Raw genomic sequence first — 26931 nt, 5'->3', positions numbered from 1 at the left:
GTAGTAATTTTTTTTTATTAAGTGTCCACATTGCTGCTGCATGTATCAAGCCTGGCTATGTTGTAGTCATTAGTGCTAAGTATAACTGGTGTGGTGTAACTGGCCTAAGTCCTGCTATGTTTATCTGTCTGTCATCCATAGTTGTGGCATAGTAGTAGGATCTACTATATATAGCCAAGACTTGGTATTAACACTGCACCATTCATGGTGAAAACAACCCCACACATATACACACACGCTGACTCTCTTTAAAAATAAATGTCTGTGGGTGTTTGGTTCTCAGTCCAAGGGCTATAAAAATTAACTGACCAAGGTTTCTGTAGTGATTTTCTTCTAAAGTCTACAAGATAAGTTCAGTATTATATGCAGGGCTATTTTTCTGGAAAAGTAGGTTCAGGAACTGGGGCTGGAGTGAGCTGTAGAAAAACAATTTATATAGCTATATTCGCACTACTTACTGTATATGTAAGGGTAAGATAGAAAGTTGTAGAAGATTCCCCTGTTAATTAAGAGGGATCCTAATAAGACAAAATTTGCTCTCAATTTCTGCTGTTATTTCGCAGTTAATTAAAATACTGCAAACTACTAAAGTCATGCTCCATAGTCTATATTTTTCTATTAGGATTTGTTTTTCTTAAATTGCCACCATATTTTTCTATGCTGAGATATAATATATACAGTTTATAAATATTTCTATCTAGCAAGGGTCCGGCACTTGCGTTCTAGTGTACGTTCGTCACTGAGGTACTCTCCAGGGTAACTTCTTCAGTGTCCCAAAGTATAATTGTAGTATCATCAAACGATGAAAGAAAAGCACTCTCCACACTTTGTAGAGATTGCAATATTAATCCACTTTTAGGCATACCAAATTAATTTGCCAATGTTTCGGTTATACCGAACCTTTGTCAGGGCATCAATATTCATAAACTCAGATCGTTTAACTATAGTGTGGGTAAATACAGCAGTGTCAGCATATGATCTAACACAGGGCTTGACAAATTTTTCTAAAATCTAGGAACCAGGATGAAAGTGTAGGAGTCACCACCGTCCCCCCAAAAAATTTACAGGAGTGAATAAGGAGCACAGCTCTGTGTGTTATGCAACTGTTATACACACTATACTAGTCCACAAAATGGTCACAATTGAATGGATACAGGAAAATGGAGGCCCCCTCACTGCTCTGCACAGCTCCCCTGCTCCACCCCCCACCCTCCAGTAATAACGGACCACATTTCACATAAAAATAATGGTGCCAGAAAGCACAACAAAACCCCCTCTGCCCTTGTGGTCACACCATAGACCCTACTACCGGAGCGCTATAGGAGACAGTAGAAAACCGGGACGTACAGGAGGATCAGTGTAGAATGGAACAGACAGCAGGGATCAGTGCAGGCCAGGATGGACACAGGCTCAGCAGTCACCGCAGGCGACACTCGGCAGATGAACACCGCAATACTATAGGCAGGAATCTCCGCCGGAGCTGAGGATTTGCTTCCTCCGTCACGGCAAAATCTGGTAGCCATGGCGACCTGGCCCCCGGGATTTGTCGAGCCCTGGTCTAACAGGCCCTCATATAAGAATACAATTGCAGTAATACAGTCAGTCATATCTTTATAGCGCTGTTTATAATACAATACCATATCCGTGTAGTTAGGTCATTACAGGTTATGAAACAAATACCGATGTATTACAAATACAATGCTCACTCTGTGTCTGTTTTTAAGTAGGGTATTTTAGTACAGTGAATTGGGGGCTCACACAGTATGTGATGGTATGAGGCTACATATACAGAGTGCTAATCTTATTTACCTGGCCATACTATTCATTTGTAGCTAAATACAACAAATGGTACCATTAGACAAAGTGGTAAATCTATTGGTAGTCAGGGGTTCTATATATGTGCATATGATGTAAGTAGTGACCCCAATGGGTCTCCCAAGAACCTTAGATGGCTCAGGTATATGTGTCTAGCCTTCATCCTGTAGGAGAGTTGTTAGGCATGCCGCTATGTGTGTGTTTTGCCCTCTGCTCAGGTTGCGATTAATATACTGCGCAACCGGAAGTGCGTCACTAGTGCAAGTCCGCAACCGGAAGTGCACAGGTGCTCGCCATTTTTGATTTAGTGTGAGGGTGGCTGTGTAAAGATGGAGCCCTTACCATCCTACAGCGGGCAATCACTGCTCTTTCAGTGGTGGCTTTTAGATTTAGGGGCTGTATCAGTCACGGAATGCTGAAACTGGAAGTGAGGCATATTGCCGTGACCACTGGAAGTGCGGCATATTACCCTAACTTGCAGTAGTGGGGCATTACAGGGGGCAGCTAGGTGGTAATTTATCATACATTGATAGGATTATTAGTGCCTCGCTATGCTCATGTACATTTACTGCATAAATGCTTATTGTTACTGCACAATTGATATAATAAGTGCAATCAATAGGATATTAGAGAGAGAGGGTATAGATGTATGGGTAATACAGGTTTAAAGGTTTTAGAAGGTTGTATCGGTATACTTGGGAGGGCCTGTGACCACATTTAGCACTAGGGGGTGGCGCCAGGTCTTGTTACACATACATGGTAAAGAGCAATATGTAACAAAATTACTGAAAAATATTCAGTGTTCATTGAGTCCACGAGGGGCTGCAGTGTCCAATTTATGGATCCAGAGGCTTTTGCATTTCTTGAGATTGGATAGTCTACCTATAAGTTTACATTTGAGGCAAGAGACCTGGTGTCCTCTGTGCAGTGTCTGGCCACTGGTTTTGTCCGACTCGCCCGACAGTAGTGCTGCTCTAATTGACGCCCTGTGGTTGGCCATCCCTTTCCCTGAAATTTCTGGATGTTAGTCCTACGTAATATAGGCCGCAAGGGTATGTCAATAGGTAGATAACATGGTCCATATTACAGTGCAACTTCCATTTTTAGTGATTTTCCTGTATGTGGATGGGCCATGTCTATTAGAATTTTTCTTTCTTAGTTTTCTATATATATATATATATATATATATATATATATATATATATATATATATATATATATATATACATATATATATATATACATATACATACTATATAACTATATATATATATATATATATATATATATATATATATAGCGTAACATAGAAAGCTATGGGGGAAATTTAAGAATGAAAAATTCTAATAGAAATGGCCCGTCCACATACAGGAAAAACACTAATGGGTTCGATTCCCACTACGGCCCTAACTGTGTGGAGTTTGTATATTCTCCCTGTGCTTGCGTGGGTTTTCTCCGGGTACTCCGGTTTCCTCCCACACTCCAAAAATATACTGGTAGGTTAATTGGCTCTCCACAAAATTTACCGTAGTGTGTTTGTGTGAGCATGTTGTAGGGAATATAGATTGTAAGCTCCACTGGGGCAGGGAGATATGTGAATGGTAAGATATGTGTGCGCTGTATAAATAACTGGTAATAGAGATTTATATTATATATCTCTCATGTACCTTGTGTATCTGTTCACCCCCTACTCCTGTCTAAAGCAAGGTTGCCTGTTAATGATCAACAACATGTTGAGAGAAGTATAAACTCCTGGTCAGGCTTCACTTTGGAAATTAAGCTGCCGGTATAGAACTGATGCTCGTCACGTGTTGTAGAGGTATGTTCTAGATGTTTTCCAAACATTTTATATATTGTATAATAAGTTCTGTCAGCTGAATTGCAGTATCATGCGATTATATAAAGTTATGTGTGATATGGATGTTAGTGATTGCTGCCAATTTTGACAGCTTGTTCTGCACACTTTTAATTTTTTTTAATCTAAAAGTCAGTTTTGTTTTCATTGCAAACATCTGTCATTACAGTATGTTGTAAATATAAGCATGAATATGGAATGAAAACATTAGAAAACTAAACATTGTTAGATCTGTTTGAAGTGACAAAACCAAAAGAAAAAAATTGTGTAATAGTGTCAAATTGTGTAACATGGAGATGTGACCCGAGAGGGTCCAGAAACCAAAAGAAGGCTGGGGGATTTGGAAATGTCATTGGTTTCATTTGATTGCTGATTACACCATTACTATATTATGAATACAGTGTGGATTATTTGTGGCATTCGCCGTTGGCTTACCAGATAAGAATAAATGCATACATGTAGCTGCATAACTTCTTAATAAGGCTGAGGTGAAGCCACAGCTACACTTTATTTGATCCAGCAACATCTTGTTCAGGGCTCTGTGAAGATTAGTCTGCCAGCTCCTGTTACCTTCAGCCAGTAACTTACCATATGAGGCTCTTCTCAACACTGACAGCATGGTGGTGGAAACGGTCTAAAGTATGGGCATTACTATCATTTTAACCAGTGCTAGGTCAATCTACAACCATCCTCTCCATGCCCATCCATTTCAGCCACACTGTGTGCACTACTGCTGAGTGTAACCTACTCCCTCTTTATGAGCAAAGCAGTGTTGGATAAACTTTCCGACTGTCCGACTTGTTGCGTTTATATTTTTATTTTTCGATATGACGGTTAGGAATTTATGGATGCAAATACATGTGATAAAGATATAAGTAGTGTAGAATGTGGGCTTTGGAATAAGAAAAGTCTAAAGTGTTTCCTGCCAGAGTAAGGTTCGCTCCTGATTTGCTATTAAAACTACAGAAATATGGTGGAGATTGCTGTCAGTCACCAGATAATCTGACAGCCATAGTTGGATTATTGACTATCTCATTATTGTATGCTTTTAAAGTTTGCTAAGAAAATATGTAATCAGGACAGGTTCAGGCCACTCTCTCTGTTTACTAAGGATTTTATGTGGTCATGTGACTCGGCTGTCGGATAATAGTTTTGCTGGCTCGCTGCCTAAACGTCTGGGCCAAGTGCATGCACAAGTACAAAAGCAAATTCCTGTCTTCTCTTACTATGTTAGGGGGTTGTGGTGTTGTATTCTTTTGTATACATTTTATATTGGCTAAATTGCTTTATGGCTTCTTCCTTAACTATTCTTTACTGAGACAAAAACTGAAGCCTTCCAGGGATTTGTGTGTCCTGCAATACAGGGTTAACGAGTTGAAGGTGTGTTAAACTTGTTGCGAGTGAATACTAGTGATGTTGTTAGTGCCTCTGTAATGCAGAGTTTTTCGTTTGTATATTGAAAGCAGTAGGCAGCCTTTATTTATCAACAAGCAGTACTTGTCTATTACCGTTCATTGTGATATTTGAAACTCTCCAGCCTCATGCTTCTGTTAATTTGCACTCACAAGTGCTGTGGTCCCTTCGGCCAGCATGGTCTATACCCATAATCTCCCCCCCCCCCCCAGTGCTTAGCCTGCAGGCCCCCTCTTCAAGGCTGGCTCCAGAGGTTGGAGCGCCCTCTGACGGTTCTTTACAGTCCGCCGCGTGTGACCGAAAATGGGGGTGTGGCCTAATTACAATAGACCACACCCCCTCTTGTGTTTGGCACACCTCCAAATAATGCAAGGCTGGGGGGAGCCTAACTAACTGGGCTTCTCCCGTCACTGAATGGATGCCGCGCAGCATCCATTCAGACTCTGGGGTCCGGCACCGCCGTGTCCCCAACCTCCTGATTTTACCACCCGTGGGCCACTTCGGCCCACGGGTTGAACAGCGGGTCACTACTGTCCCGCTGAAATCGGGATGTTGGGGAGGGGTGCGCCCTCAATGGGTGGTGCCCCTGTTCGGCTGCACTGGTAAAACACTCCTAGAGCCGGCCCTGCCCCCCTTTCTTCCTCCCGCAGTAGCCGATGGATCCCACTTCCTCTCTCCCGCAGCAGACTGCATCCTGATGCTCAGAATCCTGGCAGGGGATAGGTATGTTTTGTAATCCTCCCCCCTAAACCCCCTAACCCCCCCTTTTACTCCCTACCACCCCTGTGTTGCCTAAACTAACCCCCCCATCCCCCCAGTGGTGCCTAATCAGCCAGCATCTCGTGCGGAGGTATAATTGCATCCCATATAGAGGGGCCCTGTGGGGCATAATAAATAATAAGGCGCAGTGCAGCATAGTGGGTTAATAATTATTATGGGGGAATTGTGTGAGAGAGAGGTGCACTGTGGGGCATCATAATACTGGGGGTAGGAAGGGTGCGGGGAGAATGGTCCTGACACACTGCAGCAGCCGCAGTGTGCAAGGGAGACACTGACTGACCGACCGGGCAGAGCAAGAGAGAGAGAGGGAAGGGCTGGGGAGGGGAGAGGAGACTCACGCTCACGCTTTGAAGACAGCCCTATTGGCTACCCTGCTTCTGGATGCTGTACTGTCCGAGCGGGTAGGCTAGTTAGCCTATCAGGCTATCACCCCCAGTCGGAACCACATTACGCAGTCTCTGCTTTTGGCTAGCGGCACCCGGAAGAGCCCGTTATCCGGAGCATATGACCGCTTCCAGTTTGTGTACCACATTGGAACGCAAGTAGTGGAAATGCAGCACCAGCCAACCGTGTGAACCGGGCCGGCCCGCCCGCAGTCAGTGACAGTGTGAGCCGGCCCGGCCGAGTAGACTATGGGGACCGGCCCAGCGGGAACTTATCCACTGTTCCGGAGGCCCAATCCGCCCCTGGATGCTAGTATAGGGACTTGCAGGGAATTGGGGACCCTTCACGATGGGCTGCAAGCTTAAATGTTTTGATCAAATTATGAACAAAATCGCCATGCTTTTATTTGCTAGATACAGATTTCTTGTGTATTATTGTTACCACCAATAGCAAAATGTTATTGTATTTAGTGTTGCTTATCACTGCTTAGGAACACTGTGACCAGAAAACTTCAAACCTTTGTCAATCATTTACAGCAGAGCTTGGTAGTGCCAATGTGCAGTGTTACTGGGTACAGTAGTTTTTCTCAGTAGCTTGTGGTGTTTTTCAAGAAATAAATTTTCAAATAATGCTTTGATACAACTCCTCCTTTCTGCGTCCCCAGGCTACTGAACTTTACTCTGTCAGACCCAGTACACCGCACCCCTCCTTAACGTTCCTTCTCTTAAGTCCACTCTTGTGTAATGATTGCAGAACCTGATTCACTGGTAGACAAACTGTGTTTACTTGGTATAACTTTGCATTCCTACCTCTGAGATAAACTCTTAAAGTGAACACACTGATGACTATTTGTATTTATCTCCACATTGCATTGAAGGTAATCCATGGGGTTTCACTAATTAGGAGCTCTTATTTGTTATGTAATTGTGGCCCGTATTCAATTTGGAGCGAAAAGACGAAATTGTTGAAAAAGTTTCGCCGATGACGTCATTTTGCCAGGCGGAAAAGTATCGCCATATTCAATTTCATATACTTTCCGCCTAGGCGGAAAGTCAATGCAATGTAATAGGCGAAAAAGTTTCGCCTATGAATTGCAGTTGGAAAAAAGTGCAGAATTGGGGCTTTGGGGTGCAACGGTGCGGGAACCCCCGTGCAGGCTTCAGACAGTACCCCAAAGGTAAACTGTGTTAAAACCCCCCCCCCCCAAAAAAAAACCACTTTAGAACACCCCAAAAAATTAGTTTAATTTTGGGGGCGAAAACTCGAATGTTGGGGGACACACTTAAAAACTAGCGAACAAACTTGCAGCAGGTGGGTTTTTCACGATTATTTTAACTTTACATTAGCAACTTCAAAATATGCCTCCCCCAATTTTCAGGTACTCAAAATTTGCTGGGACTAGTTATTTTCAGCAATAAAAACTCCAAAATGCTATTCTTCACCACCTATGTAAAGCCTCTATGTAGTACCTATTGAGCCCGTTTAAAAAAACCCAAATACCTTCAGCAAGCCAAATCGGGGGTATCCATAGTGCTCCCCCATGTCAGAGCATCTTTTGGGGGATGTCAGGCTGATTTCCCCAAATCTGACAGGACTTTACGCTTATTTCAGTTTCGCCGGGTCCCGTTTTCGCATTCTTTCAAATTGAATACGGGGATACGCGGGGACGAGCGCGATACTTTTCCGCCTGCAAAACAGTGGAAAAGTATCGTGGGTGTGAATCAAATTGAATACGGCTCTTAGGCCCGTATTCAATATTGGAGCGAAAAGTCCGTGCTGGACTTTTCGCTCCACATCGGAGCTTTTCTGGGGATAAAATATCCCTGTATTCAATTTGGAGCCGGCGAAAACAGGGGCCTGCAGAAAGGTAAGTATCTGGAAAAGTAGGGTATTTTTCGGGAATTCATCCTGGGACACCAGTAATGATGTCCAGACATGGGGGGGATCACTGTGGGTACCTCCGTTTTGCCCTGCAGAATGTATTCTGCATTTTTAAATAGCCGCGGCAGGTGTTTTTTTTCCCAACCTTGAAGTGATACAGAAGAGCACTTAGGTTTTTTTTTTGTTTGTTTTTAAAACTGTTCCATCAAACTTGGGGTACATGAAAATTGATACTAGCATATTTTTAAGTCCCTAAACTAATTTTTAAAAAATTCTGCAAAAAAGAAAACACCTGCCGCATACTTACAGAATACCCCTGAACCTATTTTGCCATTTTTAAACACTGTTCCTCTTTCTTTTTTTTTTTTTTTTTTTTTTTTTAAGCCTGCACCCCTAAACTCCAATTCTGCACTTTTTTTTGCTATGTAAAACGTTTTTTTTTTTTTTTTTTACAGAGACTTTTCGAACCGGCGAAAAGTCTTTGCAATTGAATACGGGGATAATTGAAACATGCGAAAATGACGTCATTGGCGATAATTATCGCCGATTCCGACTTTTCGCATCCAAATTGAATAACCCCCTTAGTCTTCATTTTTACTCCCAGTGACAGAGACCATAAAGAGCAGCTGTTAGAAGTGCTGACTACTGTATACTAGTGCATGGTTTTTATTTTCTGTTTTGCATGTAGAAAGGCAGCACTCCAATTTACAAGAGTTAACACACCACCAGAGTGTTAGCAGCTGCTGAAGTGGATCTGTATCTTGATGGATGTCCAGTTTAGACTTTTATTTTTTATGATTGCTTTTTGCACTACATATATCTGTATCTATGATCCTTCATGCTGTTGTGTAATCATCCATCTCTGTTTGGGTAATGGAATTTTTTAGAGGATTAAGTCAACGAAGGTTATTACCCCAGTGCACATACATACTACAGGGGATACAGTCATAATCCCGACCGCTTGAATTCCGGCGTTCAGAATGCCGATGTCAGAATCCCAACACTTATCAGAATACCGGGGCCGGCAACCAGAACACCAGAATCCCGAAGGCAAGTTATTAGGGTTAGGGAGGGTTGTGGTTAGAGTTAGGCTCTAGGGGGAGGGTTAGGTTTTGGTTGGGGGGGGGGGCTAGGCAGTGGTGTAAAGTTGGGGGGGTCAAGCGAGGCACGTGCCCTGGGTGCCGTCAGACCTGGCATTGTATAAGGGGCACTACTGGGGGAACTGTTTAAGGGGCACTGCTACTGGTGGCGTTGCATAAGGGACGCTGCTACTGGGGACATTTGCATATGGGGGCATTACTACTGGGAACATTAAGGTGTATATGGAATGAAAATGTATGTTCCCAGAGAGACGAGAAATGGTGGTGTTATGATGACACACCCCCATTTTTCAGTTTCCACGCCCACGTTTTTGGTGAGGGTAAGCAGTTGGGGACTCTTACATTACTGGCGCCGGCATCCTGACCGCCGGTCATAATCCTGTCACCGGCGTCCCGTCCGCCGGGATATCAAAGGAAAGTAGCGGGGTTGGGGGGAGGGTTAGGTTTAGTGGTTAGGCACTAAAGGGGGAGGGCTAGGTTTAGGGTGCGGGGAAGGGGAGGTTTTAGTTGGCCACCAAAGAGGGAGGGTGAGGGCTTGGGTAGGGAGAGGTGGAGGGTTAGCATTTTGATAAGGATCCTAGCGTCAGGATTCTAACCGCTGGGATCCTGACTGTCGGCATTCCATACCCAATCCGTTTGTGGGGGCTCAGTTTTCATCTTGCCCTGGGCTCCAAAGACCCTAGTTACACCACTTGATTTAGGCACGAGGGAAGGAGGTTAGGTTTAGGCTGGAGGGGATGGTTTGGAGTAGGTTAGGCTTACTTACCTTGAGGCTTGGGGATTGTAACTTGGTCAGGATGCCAGCGTTTGCATCCCATACCCATCCCATACTACACCTGTACGAACAAGCACATACTACATAAGCCCTGGTTCTCCTTCAGATTGTGTTGATTTATATAGTAGTTGCAAGATCGTTTTGACATAATGTTTGTTACTGTGAATTAACTGCCTCTCATTGTGTAATTTCTAGTTAAGAATTACAATTGGCTTATTAGCTAGAACAGCTTTGCTTGCTACAGAGGAGCAAATATCTTGTGATAAGTGTTTGACTGTGATGCATGTGGTTGAGAATTCAAATCCCTTCCTTTTGAGTGTTGTTTATTTTAATCCAAGGGGATTAAATTAGTGAAGGTTATACCCATGGGGCAAGCACATACTACATAAGTACAGACCACTCTCCAGTTAAAATTCTTACTATGGAACATGTGGTTTGGAGTTTGAATCTCCTGCAGGTTGAGTTATTGTGTGTACAGTATTTTAATATAAAGAATGATGTACTCTTCTATGTTTTTAATTATATTTTTATTGTATGAGTAGGCCTATAGACTAAGAAGTATGAATAGAAAGGTGTTTAGTATTTATTAATTGTTAAAATGTCCCAACCTAAAAAGAAAAGTCTAGATACACTCCTGGGTTGGCAGTCAGAGGCTGACACATTAATAGACCTGGCTGAGCAGTTCCTTCTCCTGGCATTCTGCTCCTCTGGTTGGGTGTAAGCAGGGATGGACTGGGGCTGTGGAACAGCTCTGGCATCAATCCCAGTGCGCATCAGTCCCATAGGTGCATGCTCGTAAAAAAGGGTGTTTGGTTTCACTGGACGGGGGTCGTGGTTTCGTCGCACGCCCCCATCTCTCAGTATCCCAGTCAACCAGTGTGTCTGGGAGGCGGAGCTGCTCTGCCAGGGTTTCAATCCGGACCAGGCCATCGGCCCTCCTGGCATTTGCCAGAAGTGCCAGATGGTCAGTCTGGCCCTGGGTGTAAGTCAGGATGTGACGTCCTAACATCAAATCACTCATACTAGGGGAGGCTGCAAGCTATGAGGAGGATGCAAAGAGCCTGTGTGCTTTAAATGCTAGGGCTGGTTTTTAGTCCCAATTCAGCCTTGGAAGTAAGGAATGTAATTAGCACTTGATGTAAGTAAGCCACTTAAGAAAAAAAAAAAAAGTATTTTTTAAAGATGTGAGAGGGGAGCGATGGGAATCTACTATTTTAAAAATAACACTTTTATAGGTGCACTTACTAGTGCCCAGTGTTTGTTTTTCTTTAATAGTGTATGGGTTAGTTACTATAGTTGTTAACTTTCTGGCACTTTGTTTGGAAGATATTGGAGGGGAGCTCCCAGGGACAACTCTTGGTGGCATGGTGCCATGAATAGCATCAGAGCCCGATCCTGGCAACAATATACCTTGATTTTACGATTTTTGAAGCAGGAGTGTGTACGTCCAATCCGTCGTTAACGATGATCGCTCATCACGTCGTCCCACCTGCTGTGCTGCACAGCATATGGGAGGATGCAGTGAATGATGCAGTGCTGTTACACGCAGCATGTAACGACACACTGCGCCTTCTTACACTGGATAGGTCAGTGTGTACGGCGTACGTGATGTACCTTTGATCACATTGCTCTGTCGCGTGGTACAGTTGTGGTATAATAGAGAGACAGTTAAAAGGTCAACAATGTCTAATTAGACACCAGATGTTAGACAATAGGTCGACAGGGACAAATGGTTGACACATTTCTTTGTTTTCTAACCCTCCCTCCTGCTGCCTAACCTTAAACCTAAAAAAAAAAGTGACCATTCTCGTGTCAACCTTTTGTCCCAGTCAACCTATTGACTGTCTAACATCTGGTGTCTATCTATACATTGACGACCTTTTAACTGTCTGTCTATTATTGATTCCTAATAGTCGCTAGTCGCTATTTAGTGCTGCAAGTCGCTTAAGAAAGAATTGCTTTCCAGTCCAATCGTGTGGTTCCAAAGCACAAAGTTATTTATGTAATGAAAAAGTAACACGGTGAAAGATTTAACAATTAGAGTAAAAAAAAACCAATCAATAATAGTACAAGCCGATGCATGCACACTGTATACAGTACAGTATACAGTCATCAATCCAGAAGTCTGTGATCATCAAAGAGGATGTCTGAACACTGGGATTGGGATGCAGTTTATATACCTTACAGAGTTCTACGGTAACAAAAGAACTAGTTTACAAGTCTCCATTGGTTCTTGCTTCTGGATTGTCTGGTCATTGGTTGATTCACACGGTGTCATCAGGGGCATGTCTCAGTTCTCCAACATGCTCTTTGTGTAGTTTCCCGCCGAACAACTGGTTAATACTGGCTACACTACTGCAGATAGATACTAACATTCAATGCAATAACTCCCTAACATCCATAACTAGCGGACGCAAGATGTGACTCCTTTGCCGATAGGAACGGGAGTCTGTAAATAAACAGGGATTTAGTATGATACCAAACATGACATGTCCACTATGCTCTAAACCTTAAATCTCATTTAAGTACATATTACATCATAATTATTAGTCAATAATTCCTTTAATAACACTGGTTATTAACTGTAATGTGTGGAAACCATCTTGCACATGTGTGTCCGCATATGTGCGTCTGGGTTGAAATAGCAACTATACACAAATGTGCGTCCATGTGAGAGTATGTGCGTACGCATATGAGCGTCTGTGTATAGAAGTATATATGCATTTGTGTGTGCGTTATGTACATCAGTGTATGTGTTGTTGTGAATACACAGTTTAGCACATCGGATTGCACGACGCAAAGTAGCGTTGTGGTTTACTCAACATCAAATTATACAGATGTCCTCAGTCCAGTACTCCCCTCTGCTTGTGCCGCCTTATGCAATAACACCAACGCGTTTCAACTCTGAAGAATTGAGTCTTTTTCAAGGTGTAATTTTCTTAGTGAACTGAAGTCCTTTAAGTACCCTCCCCCTGTACTCAATTGGTCAGTTGCAGATCTCATTCTCACAAAATAATAACATACATTATCACATGTGCCTAGTCATAAACATGTTCTTTATATACTTTATAGCCAATGTTCAACAATTATGAGGTCAGATGGGTCCATAAAACACAAAAATTATACCTTTGGAACGCACTCGGCCACATTTCCGGTCCGGAGGTGACCCGCATGCGTCACCTCCGGTCCGTCCTTTAGCTCTACTCTCCCAGCCCACGAGGCAACGCATAAGTGGTTCCTACATATGGATCCCCTCCGGGCTGGTTTGTACTCTGCCTACGTATTCCGACTGCGTTATACTGGCCGGAAACACACTATACATGTGACCGCTAATGTCACTTCCGGTATGCGAATCTCCGCTTTCACCGCCGGTTACTGCAATACCAGAATGTACCCAAAAATGTGGAGCGCACCAAGGACACATATTCCTACTCGTCATTTCCGGTCACGGCATGCATACCGCACATTAGCACCATGGAAACCAGCAGTAAATTAATCAATAAATACCGTAACGTTAATCCTTAAAAACACTCTTGGGTAAATAAAAACTGGTAAATAAAAACACACAGATAAACTTCTAAATAAAGGGACATAATTACATGCCCAATTAGTAACCCTATAACACATCAATAAATAATTAAAAATACATATATATAAAATAAAGTACAGTAAAAGGTATATAAATTATAAAAACCATTTCAGTTCAAAATCTGAATTTAACCCATTCGGTTGAAGGGTCATGAGATCAAAAATAAATTTCATCTCAGTTTTTGCCAAACATTTCTCATGATCTTTGTTCATCCTCCAATGACCCCTCTCTATTTTAATTACCATTATGAACTTAATACTGTTAGTGGATTTATTGTGATATTCTTTAAAATGAGCTGATAATTAATGATTTTCAAACCCTTTTCTAATGTTTCTGAGATGCTCTGCCCATCTGTCCTTCAGGGACCTCGTGGTTCGTCCAATATATTGGAGATAGCATGTGCATTCTATTAAATAAATACAATTTTTACTGTTGCAGGATATAAACTCAGTTATCTTATTGGTTTGTCCAGTTTTTGTTGATTTAAAATCTTCTATTTTTGAGGCTTGTTTTGTAAAAGTCCTACATACTATACAAACGCCACAACGATGGAAGCCCTTAGTTGTAATTCTACCCGTCCGGGACTGAGCAATTTTTCAAATAGGTATATAACATGCACACCTGAGAAAGGGCAAGGGAAGAGAGGGGAGGCTAGGAGATTCTGGGGATAAAAGAGGAAGCTACAAGTGAGAGTGATAATAAACTGACATGCCCAAACAGTGCCCCCTACCCTGTGGTGCCCTGTGCCACGACACTGGTAGCACTATCCTAGTTATGTACCTGAAGGGGTGTAGTTGGTATTACCGACGGACGCAGGGCCGGCAGTTCAAATCCTGGCAGCCCGGCAAGGGTGAAAATCCCGATCGTCCCTAAGGTAAGTATCGCTAACCTAATTCTACCCCCTAACCCTCCCTTAGGGGGTGGGGTGCCTAACCCTAACCTCCCCACAAGTGCCTAACCCTAATCCCCCCCTATAAGTGCCTAGACCTTAGTCCCCCGGGGAGGTGACTATCCCTAACCTCCCCCCGGGGGTGCCTAACCTTAACCCCCCCCTTCCCCTAGCCTAAACATAACCCTCCCGGGGTCCCCTGTTCCCCTCCCCCACCCGCGCGGCTACCTTCGTTCGGTTTGCCGGGCGTCGGTCTTCCGGCGTCTGGTTAATGACAGGCGTCAAGTTTTCGATGCCTGTCATTAGTGCCACGCCAGGATTAAAAAGTTTGGAAGCCGGTGGTCGGCATTTAGACCGACTGCTTCCAAACTACATCCCCCCTGAAGGTTTAGGCACCTATGGAGGTAATGGCTGATATTTTGTAGGACACTGTATTAAGCATCATTGATGTCAGCTATAGATATCCAGTGCAGAATCTGGCCTCCTTTGCTTGTTCCCTGTTTAATAATGCATGTGTTCCCTGTGCCAAGTGTGAGCCTGAATTGTGGGAGGTAATAAAATGCTTACTCTGCATCCTCTTACAAGACTGTACAAGGCAGGTTATAATTAGACACAGCTGACTAGGAAGCAGAACCTGGTGGTCTGTAGTAACGGGACTATACGGAGAAATCACTTTATAGCTTCTATCTTTGCAAACTTTTCCCCCACTTTCATTCATGAATTCTTTCAAAATGATCAATGTCATTGCTAGGCAACTGGGAATGCTGATCTGCCTGGCCCCCGGTCCCTCCCCCTCTGTCCGACAAGTATAGGCTCAGCATTTGCCCACTTTGTCTAGCAGCTTGCTGCCACACATCACTGTGGACCTTGATCTTGGCTTGGAGAAAAAAAAAATCAGGGGTAAGCGTGTATTTAATGATCTGGCAGAGGGCATGACTAATGCTGGCAGGCTTTCTAAAGGAAATTCTTGTACAATCTGAGAGCAAGTCACTGAGCTTAGCCTGCACACTGCTCGGAGAGGGCTCTCTGGATTCCTTTGCGTAGCTGGGAATACTGCAGTTTCCCCCATTTGGAGCATCCCTCACTGCAGAGCAGGAATACTCTGGCACCGCTGAGAGCTCCTTTTGTGTGGCCTGTGAAGGTACACGCCGGAGAGAGGTGAGTGCAGCATACCATCACGTCTGTCATACGTGCAGCTGCAGTTAGGGAAAGGAAATGAAGCCTTTAGGGACTTCAGCAGTGACTGAATCTATGTACTAAATCCAAAGGCACTGCGGAGAAGTCTCGTCAGCCCCGGGCGTCCTCTGCACGAGACCCCGGTCTATAGATGGAAGAAGCGTGCATCGCGGACGGGATAAGGGAATGAAGGCTGCTTTAATAGGACTGGTATGAAGCCTTTAGTCGTCTTGATTTAGCAACTGCAAAAAAATGCGGTCAAACGTCACGCTTGCAGGATCCAAACACAACTAAGCTCTGTGATTTCTTAATGATCTTTGTGTACATTAAACTCTTTGTTTGGCAGGTTTTAGCCTCTGATGTTGGAAAGAATGTTGTTTTAACTCTCCTTGTATTATGTGTGCCAGGAGCTGTGACATGTACTGCATGACACGAGGAAGAGAATGCTTGCATTATGTGGATGTGTGTTTAGAATGTTATATAGTACAGTAGTCAGCAATAAAGTCAGTAACACACGCTTTGAGGCACCCTGTATGGTTTTAGTGCATGGTAAGTTTGCTTAGAGGTGTGTTCTGTAGTTGTTTATTGTAGAGTGTTGTGCTAGTGTGACGCGGCCTCACTTCTATTATAATCCTCATCAACACTTGGCTCTGTCAGCACATACTGGAATGCTGTGCTCCGGGAGAGGAAAGCTGCACTGTGATTGGTGTATTGCTCTACCTCCCAACTGTCCCTCTTCTGGATCCTGCCTCCCATCCCTGCTTCCTACCAGATTGCCCCTTTGTGTCTGCTGTACTGGTTCCTAAGCGTTCATTCTCCTATTGTCAGAGCATCTCAGGAGTCTAGATTCAGTGTAAAGGGACCTGCTTTGTTCTTATTGAAGAGATGCTAGGATTGGAATATATATTATTGGATTTAGCTAAATGCCAAATGCTCTTCTGCAACCCAAATTTATATAGCAAAATTAAGCAAAATGGCCTAAGTCAGGGGTCTTCAACCTTGACCCTCCAGCTGCTGTGGAACTACACATGCCAGCATGCACTGCCATAGTTTTAGCATGCTGTTATATCAAAAAGGTGGCACTGCACGCTGGGATGTGTAGTTCCACAGCAGCTGGACGGCCAAGGTTGAAGACACCTGGCCTAAGTGATGGTGTTTAGTATATGAAAGCTGTACAGTATTTGCGTTTCGTGTATAAAAATCACAAGTAAAATGAAGAAATTCAGTATGGGGCAATTAAAGAGGCGAGTGGATGAAGGTGTTATGTAACAATTTTCTGAAAAATAACTTTTAATGGATGATGTTATGACCTAGGCATCATACTAACAATGTTTTTTAAATGTTGGTTGTCTATTTATGGAAATATTTTGTGGATAAAAGTGCTATGTCCATTTCTTTAACTGTAACTGTCTTAGTTTGGTTGCTGGTTTTGATTTTATGATTTTTTTTTTTTTAAGAATTCTTGCTTGAAATAAAAATTCTGTTTATGAAGCTGTCCGCTGGGCCATTTTTATTGCCCGATTTACCCACCTTAGTTTAGAACTGCTTACTTGTGTGGCCCCACTGGCAACCAAACATGGATGAATAAAAACCAGATGGTAATGAGATGGGGGCACTTGATTGTTTAGTTGTGATTGGTAGTCTGCCAACTCTACCAATTCGGGTGTAGGCAAAAGAGCTGGAAGTTGTGCCCATTTATCTTAATGTGTGTCACCAGTTAACCTAATGCGTACCTCAGAAGTTACTGCTGGCTGTCGTGCCAAGTTTAAGGCAAATTATTTTATGTAGAGTTTCCTGGCAGAGTTGGAGAAACTCACTTGTGCAGAAACGCACTATTCAGAATCGGGAGCTTGAGGACATAGACCCAGAAAGGAATACAGATTGTTTTGCTTTTGTGCCATTTATGTTTAATTGTGCAGTAAAATATACATATGAGTTTATGATAAAAAAAACTTTGCACACAACACCCACATGGAAATATCATGCATTTATACATACAATGCAACAATCCAGAATTCTTTGTTTATACTTTGTAAAGTTAAAGGAAACTTCTTTAACCCATGGGGGCGTTTTCAATTGGTTTTAGCGTGGCTCTGGTGTAACGGGCGCTCAACGAAGCAATTCAAATATTGCTCTTGTCGGGCTCGAATAGCCGTAGGGACATAGATTTTTGCTCTCTCCCTCCTAAGATGTTCAACTGAAATTTGCGATAAGTCCATGGCTTGGACATGCTAACCTGGACTTTAGACTGGTTTAGCCCTAACTAATTGGGCACAACAAGCACGATAAAAAAAAATTGAATGTCGCCCTGTCTATATAGACAGAGGATAAGGCGTGTTCAGGTGCGCAAAACAATCGAATCTCCCCTAAAATGGGCATTGAAAATTGTATTCATATAGCAGGAATTTATAGAGAACACCGTGATTTGGGCATATGAAGTAGATTCTGCGTATGTATAGTTCATGTAATATTTAAAGTTGACACTAATATGGCTGATTGGATTCTTTGTCTTGCAGAATATTAGTTTTTAAGCTTAGAAGTAGCTGGTCAAACCTACGCATAGCTTGCCCAATTGTACATAACTTGTATTTGTAAATATTAATGATGCAAATTTGGTCATCATTTCCACACTAATAATAAGTACCTATATGTTGTCTACAAATTGTTAACGGCTATTGTGCACTGAAAAGCATGCCTATGAAACCAAGCATGGAAATAGTGGCTACTGACTAGAGATGTGACATCTATACATATAGGCTAATATAGAGCGATTTATTTTCTGTTCATGTAATGTGGGAGCAGTTATATACAACTTGTGTTTAGGTCTGCATCAGCCCCGATGCATTTTTTCCTAAATGTGCTTCTTTATCTGCTAGAAAGTGTCTGAATGTATTAATGTGTTTGCTATATGGATCAATAATCGTAAATGTAAATTTATCAGTTGAGCAACAGGCGGGGTGAGGTATTATAGAGGCATAGACCGTGCCGCTAGAACTCTTTCTGCTTCACCTCATTACCAAGGCGAAGCAGTACTGTTGGGATGTATGAACATCTCATCCCCTCCCTCCAGGGATCCCTGTCTGAGCACACAGCGCCTCAGCCTAATGCCCCTTCCCAGCTTGCTCCACTGGGCATGCACGGGATCTCGCAAGCATCACAGGATCTCTCATGCAGCCCCTGGAGCCGGCAGGGACAGTGCTGTCCCTGATGTGTCGGAATTCTCATGGCCACTGAACGTTCATACAATGCCCTGCACATCGGTGCTGCTATCATTTTGATATCTGCGCCAATGACGGGGGCTCATAGCATAACTCCAAGCCCCACAATTTTATACATGGGGGAGAAAGGTTATCAGCACATATAACGTGTTGATACCACTAACCCCCCCCCCCCCCCCCTTCCATAACGTCAGATAATAAATCTCACCCAGGGTTGTGTAGCTGGCAGTGATGCAGGGCGATGTCCAAGCCAGAACAGAATTCAGGAAGCAGGCCTCTGCTTGGGCAAACTGCTCAGTAAAAGGTAAATGTCAGGGGCAGGCAGTGTTCAAAAGAAAGGTCAGGGGCAGGCAATGATCACATGACAGGTCACTAACAGGCCAATGTCAGGGGCTGGCAGTGTTCAAAAGAAAGATCCTGTAGTAGGCCCTGGTCAGGTACTGGCAGTGAGCAAAATTAACAGGCCAAATTCTAAATATTAAACACAAGCAGGATCCAAAGGGTGTGGTATAACTAGTCGACATTCAGAAGATTGACAGGATGTTGGCATGTTCAGAATGTCGACATAAAAATTTTACTTTGTGTTTGTTGGGTATAGGCTAAAATATGTTAAAAAAGACGACATTCTGAGCGTGTTGACATTTAAGTTGACCTAAATTATCATGTCGTCATATTTTATTGTCGACATTCTAAATTTATCGACCTTCTGAATGTCAACTACCTAACTGGATACTGGATCCAAAAGACACTTGAGGTCACTGCAAAGTAGTTCTCACATAAATGCAAGTGTAGCCCACTGTATCTGACTATAGTATCAGTATCACACGTAAGCCAGGGAGGAAGCTAACCTGTGACCAATCCAGAGGAGAGCCGTGCAAAGTGTTACTTAGCTGGTAGCTAGATGACTTGCACAGATGGCTTGAAGAGCGCCAGTGACTGTGGCTAACTCCAACGTTCTTTATGAAGCAATGGCCCTGTGCTTGGTGGTGCAAACTTCAACCATTTTAATTTATCTAATTTTTACCATAAACCATAGTCATTTGTCATAATGAGGAAAATTTAACTTTTAAGAACGTGAACATGTTTGATTATAGACAGTAATACTGGGATATGGAATATTGAATTTATTTTCTCAAATGTTAAATAGGTACGAACATTAGTTAAAGGTTCAATGCATATCTCCCAATGGTATACATTTTTGGAAAGGAATAATTTTTTCGTTCATGAAACCATTTTAACTTGACATATAGCACAAGTTACTTAATACAGCCAGTTGGGAGGTTGGTCCATTTGTACGTGTTCCTCTTATCTTGGGTCCTTATATTGGACAAATTGGGTGGCAGTTTAGTGTGTGTGTGTGTGTGTGTTTGTACAGCCATGGCCAAAAGTTTTGAGAATGACAGAAGTATTGGTTTTCAAAAAGTCTGCTGCTTCAGTTTTTATGATGACAGTTTTGCATATACTCCAGAACGTCATGAAGAGGGATCAGATGAATTGCAATATATTGCAAAGTCCCTCTTTGCCATGACAATGAACTTAATCCCAAAAACATTATCACTGCATTTCAGCCCTGCCACAAAAGGACCAGCTGACGACATGTCAGTGATTCTCTTGTTAACACAGGTGAGAATGTTGACAAGGACAAGGCTGGAGATCACTCTGTCATGCTGATTGAGTTAGTAGAATAACAGACTGGAAGCTTTAAAAGGAGGGTGGAGCTTGAAATCATTGTTCTTCCTCTGTTAACCATAGTTACCTGCAAGGAAACGTACAGTCATCATTGCTTTGCACAAAAAGGACTTCACAGGCAAGGATATTGCTGCTAGTAAGATTGCACCTAAATCAACCATTTATGGAATCATCAAGAACTTAAAGTAGAGAGGTTCAATAGTTGTGGAGAAGGCTGCCGGACGTCCAAGAACGTCCAGCAAGCACCAGGACTGTCTCCTAAAGTTGATTCAGCTGCGGGATCGGGACACCACCAGAGCAGAGCTTGCTCAGCAGGCAGTTGTGAGTGCATCTTCACGTACAGTGAGGCGTGGACTTTTGGAGGATGGCCTGTGTGTGTGTGTGTGTGTGTGTGTGTGTGTGTGTGTGTGTGTGTGTGTGTATATATATATATATATAATTTTTTTGTATTTTTTTTATATATATATATCTCGCTCTCTTTATAATCCTTTAAAGTCTGACCCCCTTTGTTTTGGGGCTTCTTTGCACTTCACCTATATTGTATTGATAGCATGTTGTCTCTCCTTCTAAAGTGTTGAAGGTGCATTCATGATTACAGGGGTCCACGCTTGGTCCAGCTGTTAGCATAGGCCAAACCTTGCTTGAGTAGTTACCTCCTGTGTGGTTGTTTGAGCATTCACTTTAGACAGAATTTAAGTCATAACATTTGATAATCCATTGGCAAAGACTGGCTCAACTACCCACAGATTGTAATGTACACTAATTAATTTACAGGGTGACTTTAAGAGGTGGCTACTGTATGACATCTTGATGGAAAATTAGTGCTACTACCTTTATTCTGTCATGTGCATCGGTAATGCAAGATATTATGGCCCTCCTGCTAGCTCAAAGGACGCATTGTACGGGAGAACATCTTTAATAGCCAGCTAGGCCTTTACATGACTGATGACCTAATAGGAAATACTTTAAATTTGCTTATGCTATGGTGGTGGTTTATATTTTTGTGTTGATTGTGCCTTTCTCGCTGTTTGACACTTGTGTGTGAGTCCCAGTATGGGGTAAATTGTGTTCATTGCTTCTTCATTGGAACATGTAACTGCATGATCTGCTACTGGTGCCTCACATATTACGCATGAAAGTGTGGTTCATCAGTGATGTAAATAATGCTTTATACTATGAAAAAAGGCTAATAACATCCATGTAGTATAGGAATTTCAGACCACTTTTTATCTTTTTAAAAATTGCCATGGTGCGTTAATTGTCAAACCTCAGACTGAGACATGCCAGCTGACAAGCAGCATGTTTTGTTGTGGGATCTAGCATGTGTAATTCCTCTGAGAGGAAGGAAAGGAGTCATTTGTCATTAGAAACCTTTATCCTGGCTGCCTCTGGTATGATATTTAAGCAGTTTTTTTCTATTTCTTATTTAAAAAATCTATTCATTAATAGTTACACAGCAATGGGAGTAACAGAATTGACAAATATAAACAGGTCACACCCCTTAAATACCTTACAATCATGTGGCACAGGCCTGGACAACCTGTGGCTCTCCAGTTGTTGTGAAACTACAAACCCCAGCATGCTCTGTCAGGCCTGTTATAGCACATTATTAGAACAAAGGTAGGCAAAATGTTGTAACCACTTACTGTAACTGGAACGGTCTCATTGGATGCCACTGCATACAGCTGAACCTATACTGACTGTCTCATCCCATTCCATCATGCCCGTTACCTGGCTGTTAAGGAGGAGTTAAGCAACTGGGGATGTATCACTACTAAGAAGGTGGAGCATTGCCACTGGGGACTGTTCCTACTGAGTGATCTTTTAATATATATTTAAAAAAATGTTTTTAATTTTTTTAAATGGGGGGGGGACTTTTTTTTTTTTTTATTACACTTTTGTAAAAAATTAAATTGTCTGTTTTATATGTCAAGACAGCCATCATGCGGAGTAGCAATAAGAGAGACAGCCAGTGTATTCACTGGAGCCTGGTGTCCCCTGGCTGGCAATTATCTAATTTCTACTTCAGGGTCCATAGGGTATCCACAGGATACCTTGGGGTATAGGTGTGACGTCAGTCGCTGGGCACCATAGAGTTAAGCTTTTCAGCCTCCCAGGATGCACTAGGGTCCCCCTCCTATACCCCGCCCTCGAGCCAAGGCACCTCAGTTTAGTTTGGTGCCCGGCCGGCGTCGGGTGCACCTGTCGGAGTGGGGGGCTAGAAGAGCCCCTGAAGCTTTCTTCAGTGCAGCTGTGGCTGCACATCTGGATGTACAGCATGGACAGTCAGTCCTGACGTCCATGCTGTCTTCCCTACACCCCCGACGGTACCAGAACGCCGGTACCGATCCGGGGATGCTGGTGAGCATCTGGGGTCACAGCTAGCGGTGACCCCAGATGTTCCGGACCATGGCCGGATCCAAGGGGGACAAAGGTAAGCAGCGGGGTACCGCGGTGGGTCTCCGCTGGTCACATGGTCCTAAGTCCCCAGGCAGGGGGCTCCCTGGGGACTGGCTGCAGCGTGGAGCCAGGCGACCAACCTGCGCTTTCCACTACCCCCTGGGACAGCGGACCGCAGCAGAGCGGTAGCGCTGCGGCGTCCCAGGGGTTAAATGCATGCCAGGGGAGCGCGCCTTCCTTGTCTCACAGCCGGCGCCTCCCCCGCTGCACACAGCCCTCTCTGCATGCTGCCGACTGGTCCTGTGGCAGCGCTCCTCCCCCAGGCCAGCCTCCTCTCTGCTCCTCGGCGGCCATCTTCTCCAGAACGCTTGGTGAACGCTGCTGGAAGCGCTGGACGGAAGCATCGTGGTCTGGGTCCCCCCGCATACCTCTCCTCCGCTGTGGCTCAGGTCTGTGTATGCAGCGCTGTGTCCTACCAGGCCCTGTGTCTGTGTAGTTGAGTGATCAGCGCTGTTAGTGCAGGAATTGTTATTTCTCTGCATTGTATGTGACTGTGCTAGCGCTGCCTGTAATCTTTTCTTCTCTAAACTGTCAGCTTTATTACTGTCCCTGTTCTTTCTGCTAAAGCCCTTGCGGTGCGGTGCTGCAGGGTGGTCTCTCGCCTATTTAATACTTAATTGGTGAGAGAGGTCACATACGTGGTGCCATCATGTCTGAAAGTGATTTTCCCCTCCGGCTACAGTGTACCACGTGCAAAGTACTGTTAGCGGAGGGGGAGGGTAGCGCGGAGGGCCTTTGCCGGCAGTGTTTGTCCATGGCGCGGCCTATTACGGTTACAGCACCGGTACAGGAGCCGCCCTGGGCTTGTTTCGCTCAGGCGTTAACAGCTTTAGTGGGCCAGTTAGCTCCGCAGCCCGCGTTTACTCCGATGGGTTTGTCCCAGCAGTCTGTGGTGTCGTCACCCATGCAGGGGTTCCCACGACAATTGGTGGTACCCCACAGTCTCCCTATTTCCCCGCTCCCGGGTTCTCAGGAGCCAGCGTGGGTTAACTCCCTGACGAGTTCTGTACAGCACTTGTCGGATGTGTTGCAAGGGGAGTCTGTGATGCGGCCTCATAAAAGGCCGGTGGCGTCTCTGTCCGCTCCTTATGAGGATGACGAAGGGACGTCTGATGATGGGGAGATTCTGGATCCTTACGATCAGGAACCTCTCCATACTAAGGACGCTGATGCTAAGTCCAAAGTATATATTCCTGGACTTATTCGGGCGGTCCGCACAGCCTTGGTGATTGAGGACGAAGTTCCCCCAGCGGCTAAATCTAAGTATGCCTTTTTCAAAGATGTGAAGGGCGATGCCACAGTCTTTCCTCTTTCGGGTCAGTTGGTGGACCATTTAGAGGAGGCGTGGAAACAACCTGGCAAAAGATACCAGCCGCAGAGACGCCTGGCGGTGGCTTATCCGTTCGCGGATAATTATTTTGCTAAGTGGGAATTCCCTCCACAGGTGGATTCTCACGTGACCCGTCTTGTCCGTAGTGCCACATTGCCGATGCCATCCATGTCCTCCCTTAAGGATGCTACGGACCGCAAGGTAGAAATCTGCCTGAAGTCCGCTTATTCCCTTGCAGGGGGGGCAGCACGGCCGGCTATGGCCATTTGCTGGGTTGCCAGAGCGATGGAGCGCTGGGCGGATTCATTAGAGGCTTCTTTTGAATCCGACTGTCCGGCCGAACAGGCGGAGTTGATTGGCAATCTCCGTGATTCGGCCACCTACATCAACGAGGCGGCTCTAGACATTAGTACTCTGGTGTCTAGAATTTCTTCAGCAGCGGTAGCTGCTCGTCGCACCTTGTGGCTGCGATCCTGGAAGGCGGACGCAGATTCCAAGAAAGGTCTGGAAGCGTTGCCATTTACCGGAGAAGTTCTCTTCGGTCCGGATCTGGATAAGATTGTGGCCACGCTGGCGGCAGCCAAATCTGCTTGTCTCCCGTCGGCCGCTGCTCCTTCTGGTTCGGGACCATCGTCCTTTCGGTCATCTAGGGCCCAGGGCAGGCCCAAACCACAGTCGTTTCCTCGACAGGCTGGCCCTAAGAAATCGGTCAAGCCCCGGAAGCAGGCCTGGAGTACCAGACGTCCGGCCCCCAAGCCAGATGACAAGCCTGCGGCCTGACGGTCCGGGCCTCCCTTTGGGGGATCCCAGGGTGGGAGGCCGCCTGCTACAGTTCGCCCAGTGTTGGTCGACCACTACGACAGACACTTGGGTTCTGGAGGTGGTTTCCCACAGATACGCCCTCTCCTTCCGGCACAGACCCCCGGCTCGCTTCTTCACCACGGGTCTACCATCAGACCGGAACAAGGCTACGGAGCTGCGGAAGGTATTGCACACTATGCTCCAGGCTGGAGTTATAGTGCCTGTTCCATTCTCCCAGAGGGGCCAGGATTTCTATTCAAATCTATTTTTGGTACAGAAACCCAATGGGTCATATCGTCCGATTCTCAACCTCAAAGCACTCAACAAGTCTTTGCGGGTCCCGAAGTTTCGGATGGAGACCCTACGGTCCATCATTCTGGCGCTGGAACCTGGGGACTACATGGTGTCATTGGACATACAGGACGCTTACCTGCATGTCCCTATTCTTTTGCGCCATCAACAGTTCCTCAGGTTTGCAATCCGCAGCGACCACTTCCAGTTTCGGGCGTTACCTTTTGGCCTGGCAACAGCACCACGTGTTTTCACCAAGGTGATGGCGGTCATGGCGGCTTCTCTGCGGCTGCAGGGAGTCCGCATGTTGCCGTATTTGGACGACCTGTTATTGGTGGCAGGATCTCCAGAGCTCCTGTTACGCCACTTGGACCTGACCATTGCACTGCTGCAACGGCACGGCTGGCTAATCAACTGGCAGAAGTCCACTCTAATCCCGTCTCGGAGGATTCTGCATCTTGGAGCCTTATTGGACTCGGGACAGCAAAGGATCTTCGTGACGGAGGACAAGATCTCTGCTTTACAGTCAAGGGTGCGCAGTTGCCTGCACAGCCGCCGGGTGTCCTTACACTCGGCGATGAGGTTACTGGGCTCCATGGTGTCGGTGTTCGACATGGTGGAATACGCCCAGTTTCACTCCAGGCCTCTGCAGCACCTGATCCTGTCCAAGTGGAACGGGCTGCCTCAGTCTCTGAAGTCCCAGACGATTGTGCTCACCCAGGAGGTTCGCCTGTCCCTTGCGTGGTGGTTACAGACGACCCACCTCAACAAGGGACGTCCGTTCTGGGTTCCAAATTGGGTCCTGTTGACAACGGACGCCAGTCTTCGGGGCTGGGGAGCAGTTTCGGGTCCACACTTGTTCCAGGGCAGGTGGACGCCGACAGAAGCGGAGCTTCCAATAAATATCTTGGAACTCCGTGCGGTCTTCAATGCTCTCCAGCAGGCACAGCGGTTTCTCCAGGGTCGCCCGGTGCAGGTCCAGTCGGACAACGCTACCACCGTGGCCTACATAAACAGGCAAGGAGGAACTCGCAGTTGGGCGGCTCTCGTAGAGGTCTCTTGGATCCTGGTTTGGGCGGAGCGCAATCTTCCGGCCAGATCAGCGGTCTTCATCCCGGGAGTGCTAAATTGGGAGGCGGACTTTCTAAGTCGCCAGGACGTTCATCCGGGGGAATGGTCCCTGCACCCGGACGTTTTTCAACTACTGGTGGACAGGTGGGGTCTTCCAGAAATCGACCTCATGGCGTCCCGGCACAGCAACAAGTTGCCGGTGTACGGGTCTCGCACAAGAGACGAAGGGGCGTCTCTGGTGGATGCTCTGTCCGTCCGGTGGACGTTCCGGTTCGCATACCTGTTCCCTCCGGTCTCCCTTCTTCCACGGGTAATCCGGAAATTCAAACAGGAAGGAGGGACGCTCCTGTTGATAGCTCCCGCGTGGCCCAGACGGCACTGGTTCTCAGACCTTCAGGGTCTGTCCGTGGACAT

The 26931-nt window shown here is 45.1% G+C and overlaps 1 protein-coding gene across 2 annotated transcripts in view; it reads left to right on the top strand.

The window, feature by feature from the left end:
- The first annotated feature begins 15298 nt into the window (after positions 1–15298).
- MTUS1 (microtubule associated scaffold protein 1) overlaps positions 15299–26931 on the top strand; it is a 221233-nt gene continuing 209600 nt past the window's right edge. Inside the window, exon 1 of one of the 2 annotated variants that reach the window (XM_088478757.1) lies at positions 15299–15381. The gene's annotated coding sequence lies outside the window, so the exon portion shown is untranslated. The remainder of the gene's footprint in view (positions 15382–26931) is intronic. The other variant, XM_088478758.1, reaches the window with a different exon arrangement.

Source organism: Taudactylus pleione, unplaced genomic scaffold (genome assembly GCF_031769625.1).
Source record: "Taudactylus pleione unplaced genomic scaffold, aTauple2 ptg000218l, whole genome shotgun sequence".
In the NCBI taxonomy this organism is placed as follows: domain Eukaryota; kingdom Metazoa; phylum Chordata; class Amphibia; order Anura; family Myobatrachidae; genus Taudactylus; species Taudactylus pleione.
Note: the sequence above shows the minus strand (reverse complement) of the source record. Positions and strands in the feature narration are given on the sequence as shown.